The following is a 6,912-nucleotide window of genomic DNA, read 5'->3' as shown; positions in this document are numbered from 1 at the left end:
GCGGATAAAGGTACTCCCTGTGTAACTTAGATGTCAGCCATTGGCAGCTCATGCGTGACACCTGCCGCTTGCTCAGGCCATGCTATTTGTGAGTCGGCAGGACTATGGGATGAACGACGTCATTCCTCTGTTGCACGTCCTGGAACAAATGCTGTTAACAATGGCTGGTCAGGGTGCGGTAGACGTGGCGCACAGATCTCAACACCACATGACCCCTGTGGGGGCAGGACAGGAAGAAGAGGAGGAGGTAGAGGAGGACATTGGTGCTCAGGAATTATTGAGTGAAATGGGTGGTTTTTCCACTCAGCGGACAGCAGTGGAGGAGCAGGAGCATCTGGTAGAGGAGGAGGAGACAGAGGACCCAGACGCACCGTGGCAGTATGCTGTGGAGATGGAGGCAGGGAGTCCCTCGCATTCCTTGGCACAAATGGCCCATAGCATGCTCGCTTGCTTGCGTAGCGACAGCCGAATAATAACCATCAGACAGAGGGATGACTTTTGGCTGTCCACCTTGTTGGACCCTCGCTACCGTTCAAAAATGGTGGCCTTTTTCACACCTGCTGAGAGGGAGGCCAAAATAAAGTACTATAAAAACCACCTATATAGTCAGCTGGTCTCTGCCTTTGTGCGCCAACGTCCATCCTCAGACACTGTGGGCCCTGTGTGCTCGCATTCCGCTGCCATGGCAGCAGGGGAGGGGTGGGGTGGTAGGAGCAGTGGCAGCTCCACCAGCAGCGGCTGCCTCAGTCTGCAGTCGATGATGAGTAGCTTTCTTCACCAGCGCAGTGAGGAAACTACTAACCAGCCACAGCAGCAGCAGCATCAGGTGGACCTGGAGCAGGACCTCAAACAACAGGCTTGGGCCTACTTGGACAGCACCCTGCCAACCGAGGTAGACAATCCCCTTGACTACTGGGCAACGAAACTTGACCTTTGGCCCCAACTAGCTGAATTTGCCCTTGAAAGGCTGTCATGCCCGGCCAGTAGCGTGGCATCGGAGCGCGTGTTTAGTGCGGCAGGAGGTATTGTAACTCCGCGGAGGACACGACTGTCCACCCAAAGTGTGGAGAGACTCACGTTTGTGAAAATGAATCAGGCGTGGATTAGTCTGGATTTCAAACCACCAGTTCCTGACACAACTGACTAAATCCGCCATGAATCATGCCCCAAACATGTTATTATTTTTAACATAGGCCTCTGTATGGCCTTCAATTTAAGCTGCTTACGCTTCGCCACTCTCCCATGGGCCCCTGTACCGCCTCCTCTTGCTGCTGCCAGGTCCAGAGTGTGTCATGGGTCCCTGTACGGCCTCCCATTGCTGCTGTCTCCATCGCCACACTCTGCCATGTGCCACTTTCAGGTCTCCTCACACTGCTGGTGTGTTCCATTTTGTCATAGGGTGCTGGCAGATTACGGGCCTCCCATTGCTGCTGCCAGGCCCGTAGTCTGCCATGGGCCCCTGTACCGCCTACTAATGCTGCTGCCAGGTCCAGAGTGTCTCATGGGTCTCTGTACGGCCTCCCATTGCTGCTGTCTCCATCGCCACACTCTGCCATGTGCCACTTTCAGGTCTCCTCACACTGCTGGTGGGTTCCATTTTTGTCATAGGGTGCTGTATGGCCTCCCATTGCTGCTGCCTCCACCGCCACACTGTGGCTCCACACTCTGGTTTTGGCCCCGTGACTGCCCAAATGAGTGAAGTGTGCGGTGATTCTAAGATCGACGGCACTCATCTGCATGTCATACTGACTGACAGTATTATTTCTCTTCCCCAGCAGACTCCAAGGGCATTTAAATTAAAGGTACAGTGTTCTGCACTAATATAAAGGCTCTCTGAAGCCTAGAAACACCCTTTTATAAGTTAAAATCGCAGCGAATATATTCGCATCGAATCAAATTTATTCCTCGAATTCGCCGAATCAGCCGAATCGAATTTTTGAATACTTCGCTCATCTCTAATGGTGATCATATCCCCCCTTATGTATTATACATGGAGATCATATCCCTCCTTATGTATTATACATGGAGATCATATCCCCCCTTATGTATTATACATGGAGATCATATCCCCCTTATGTATTATACATGGAGATCATATCCCACCTTATGTATTATACATGGAGATCATATCCCCCCTTACGTATAATACATGGAGATCATATCCCCTTTATGTATTATACATGGAGATCATATCCCCCTTATGTATTATACATGGAGATCATATTCCCCCTTATGTATTATACATGGAGATCATATCCCTCCTTATGTATTATACATGGAGATCATATCCCCCCTTATGTATTATACATGGAGATCATATCCCCCCCTTATGTATTATACATGGAGATCATATCCCCCCTTATGTATTATACATGGAGATCATATCCCCCCTTATGTATTATACATGGAGATCATATCCCCCCCTTATGTATTATACATGGAGATCATATCCCCCCTTATGTATTACACATGGAGATCATACCCCCCTTATGTATTATACATGGAGATCATATCCCCCCCTTATGTATTATACATGGAGATCATATCCCCCTTATGTATTATACATGGAGATCATATCCCCCTTATGTATTATACATGGAGATCATATCTCCCTTATGTATTATACATGGAGATCATATCCTCCTTATGTATTATAAATGGTGATCATATCCCCCCCTTATGTATTATACATGGAGATCATATCCCCCTTGTGTATTATACATGGAGATCATATCCCCCCTTATGTATTATACATGGAGATCATATCCCCCCTTATGTATTATACATGGAGATCATATCCCCCCTTATGTATTAAACATGGAGATCATATCCCCCCTTATGTATTATACATGGAGAACATATCCCCCCTTATGTATTATACATGGAGATCATATCCCCCCCCTTATGTATTATACATGGAGATCATATCCCCCCTTATGTATTATACATGGGGATCATATCCCCCTTATGTATTATACATGGAGATCATATCCCCCTTATGTATTATACATGGAGATCATACCTCCCTTATGTATTATACATGGAGATCATATCCCCCCTTATGTATTATACATGGAGATCATATCCCCCCTTATGTATTATACATGGGGATCATATCCCCCTTATGTATTATACATGGAGATCATATCCCCCTTATGTATTATACATGGAGATCATACCTCCCTTATGTATTATACATGGAGATCATATCCCCCCTTATGTATTATACATGCAGATCATATCCCCCCTTATGTATTATACATGGAGATCATATCCCCCTTATGTATTATACATGGAGATCATATCCCCCCTTATGTATTATACATGGAGATCATATCCCCCCTTATGTATTATACATGGAGATCATATCCCCCCTTATGTATTATACATGGAGATCATATCCCCCTTATGTATTATACATGGAGATCATATCCCCCTTATGTATTATACATGGAGATCATATCCCCCTTATGTATTATACATGGAGATCATATCCCCCCTTATGTATTATACATGGAGATCATATCCCCCTTATGTATTATACATGGAGATCATATCCCCCCTTATGTATTATACATGGAGATCATATCCCCCTTATGTATTATACATGGAGATCATATCCCCCTTATGTATTTTACATGGAGATCATATCCCCCCCTTATGTATTATACATGGAGATCATATCCCCCCTTATGTATTATACATGGAGATCATATCCCCCCTTATGTATTATACATGGAGATCATATCCCCCCTTATGTATTATACATGGTGATCATAACTTCAACCCTATTCGTATGGCTGGGCGTTCACCATCCTCACAGACCATAACCCCCTCACCTGGCTGAATCGGGTCTCAGGGGATAATGGCTGCCTCTTACGATGGAGCCTGGCCTTACAACCATACAACTTCACTATCCAATCCCGACGGGGAAGCCAGCACCAGAATGCAGGTCGGCTGTCCCATCAGCAAGACCCATAGTAAATAAATGAAGTCCACAAGCGCCTCTATGGGAACCTGTTGATGTTCCCCTGGTGGCACTTGTAGAATGGAGGGGGGATGGGTTGTCACAGAGCGGGTCTCCCCCCCTCTCCCCCAGTTTGCTGCCCCCTCCCCATGCCCCAGCAGCCCCTCACTCTTCTGTTTCCAGAAATCTGGCACCCTGCTGAGGGAGCATCCTGCTCCCCTGGCTGAGTGCCAGAAAGTCGGTCCCACTGCTGTGGGAATCCACATGCATGCTCCCTCCTGTCACCCCCCTCACTGTCCCCACAGTCACAGCGCGATCCCATCCTCTTGCGCTCTGTGCCTGCCAGGGACAAAGGCCGCACTCCCTGTGCGGGGCTAATGATGAGGGGGGCCCTGTTTACATGGTGACTCAATGCTAAGTCTCTGGTTACCACGGCAATGGGAACACTCCCGGCTCTGTATTTAATGCAGAGTGGGGCCCCGATCCCAGGGTAGATCTCTTGGCTGCTGTCCCTGCTGGTGTGAGTGAGGTCTGAGCTGCGGGCCAGTCTCCTCATTGATCCAATTCCCTCCTCTCACTGACCTCCTGCCGGATCCCTCCCCTGTGTGGGATTAACCCTTTGCTGCCTGAAACTCCTCTGTTAGGATTAACCCTTTAATGCTAGGAGCTCCTCTGTGCGAATTAACCCTTTGCTGCCCGTGAGCCGTCTGTGCGGAGTAACCCTTTGCTGTCTGTGAGCCATCTGTGTGAATTAACCCTTTGCTACCCATGAGTCGTCTGTGCGGACTTAACCCTGCACTGCCTGTGTGGATAAACCCTCCATGTCCTGCTCCCTGCATCCAATAAGTGAATTAACCCCATGCTGCCCGAAAGACTGAGCCCAATTCTGCCCCATGGACTCTAACTCTAATGGTCCCCCTGCCACTCTGTTCTGTTGAACCCGGTGGACTATCGGCCCACTGTTGTCCCATATTGCCATCCTGAGAACTTTACTGTGTCACTCTGTCTTGTATGGATCTGTGTACTAGCTGTTCTCTTACCTGTACCCCGAAAAACTCCCCAATAAATGCCCACATGTCGGGTTTTGTGCAATCTGTCTCTGTGTGCTCTCTCTCTGCACTCCTAGTATGTTACAAGAACATTCTCCACGGCTTCTCTAGACACTTTCACGTCTGTCACTTGTGCTCAGGGTGAACCTGCTCTCATCTGTGAAAAGCACAGGGCGCCCGTGGTGGACCTGCCAATTCTGGGGTTCAATGGAAAATGCCAATCTAGCTCTATGGTGCCAGGCAGTGAGCACAGGGCCCACTAGAGGACGTGAGGCCCTCAGGCCATGAAGTCTGTTTCTGATTGTTTAATCAGAGACATTATCACCAGTGGCCTGCTGTTTTGTAGCTCTCTGGCAGGGCTCATCCTGTTCCTCCTTGCACAAGGGAGCAAATACTGGTCCTGCTGAAGGGTTAAGGACCTTCTATGGCCCTGTCCAGCTCTCCTAGAATAACTGCCCATCTCCTGGAATCTCCTCCCTGCTCTTGAGACTGTGCTGAAAGACACAGCAAACCTTCTGGTAATGGCAGGTATTGATGTGCCATCCTGGAGGAGTTGGACTGCCTGTGCAACCTCTGTAGGGTCCAGGTATAATCTCATGCTACCAATAGTGACAATGACCCTAGCCAAATGCAAAACTAGTGAAAAACAGTCAGAAAAGATGAGGAGGGAAAAAAATGTCAGTGGCCTCCACCTGTAAAACCAATCCTGTTTTGGGGGTCGTCCCATTGTTGCTCATCTAGTGCACCTGTTGTTAATTCCATTAACACCAAAGCAGCTGAAACTGATTATAACAATATAAATTAAATAACTCAAGCGCTTACTATGGTGCATAAAAAGCAAGAAATACACATATATATATATATAAATATAAATACTGTAGCTGCTAGTGCATACAACCCATGTCTCAGTGGGGCAAACAATGAGAATAAAAATGAAGAAAAATATGCCGTGCTACATAAAAAAAAAGTAAACCCTCCTGTGGAGAATGAAAATATGTGCAGTTGTCATAAATTCCAGTGAGAAAACCTCCTCCACCATATATCTGCTCAATGTCCTCCACCATATATCTGCTCAATGTCCTCCACCATATATCTGCTCAATGTCCTCCACCATATATCTGCTCACCGTCCTCTACCATATATCTGCTCAACGTCCTCCACCATATATCTGCTCAACGTCCTCCACCATATATCTGCTCAATGTCCTCCACCATATATCTGCTCAATGTCCTCCACCATATATCTGCTCACCGTCCTCTACCATATATCTGCTCAACGTCCTCCACCATATATGTGCTCAACGTTCTCCACCATATATCTGCTCACCGTCCTCCACCATATATCTGCTCAACGTCCTCCACCATATATCTGCTCAACGTCCTGCACCATATATCTGCTCAATGTCCTCCACCATATATCTGCTCTCCATCCTCCACTATATATCAACTCACCGTCCTCCACCATATATCTGCTCACCATCCTCCACCATATATCTGCTCACCTCACGCAGTGTGGCCTCACAGTGTGCAATGTTACCGTCTAACTGCACCTTTGATCCCACTTGGACTCCGAAGATCAGCTTGCTGAATGAGGTCTCCAAATTATGCTTCCTCCTTATAAATGTCCATATTCCTCATTACACAGAACTCCACATAGTGCTTTATCCCTTTAAACTGTTATTAAGCAATAAAACATAGGAAATGCACTGTTCCGGAGGTGTATATTGCACCACCTATGATGAACATCCGGCAATATATCGATTAGACACAAGATGGCAGTATCCTCTGAACAGCAGAGTCCTGTATGAGCTCGGTAAAACGTCACCATAGAGAATGTAATGCGAGGCAAAGCACAGGCCCTTCTCTGTAAATACAATTGGCTGCTAAAATGCCGTTC

Source organism: Staurois parvus, unplaced genomic scaffold (genome assembly GCF_062004578.1).
Source record: "Staurois parvus isolate SC_StPar_1 unplaced genomic scaffold, SC_StPar_1.0 ptg002463l, whole genome shotgun sequence".
In the NCBI taxonomy this organism is placed as follows: Eukaryota; Metazoa; Chordata; class Amphibia; order Anura; family Ranidae; genus Staurois; species Staurois parvus.
The sequence above is the reverse complement of the archived record's forward strand: the minus strand, read 5'-3'. Positions refer to the sequence as shown.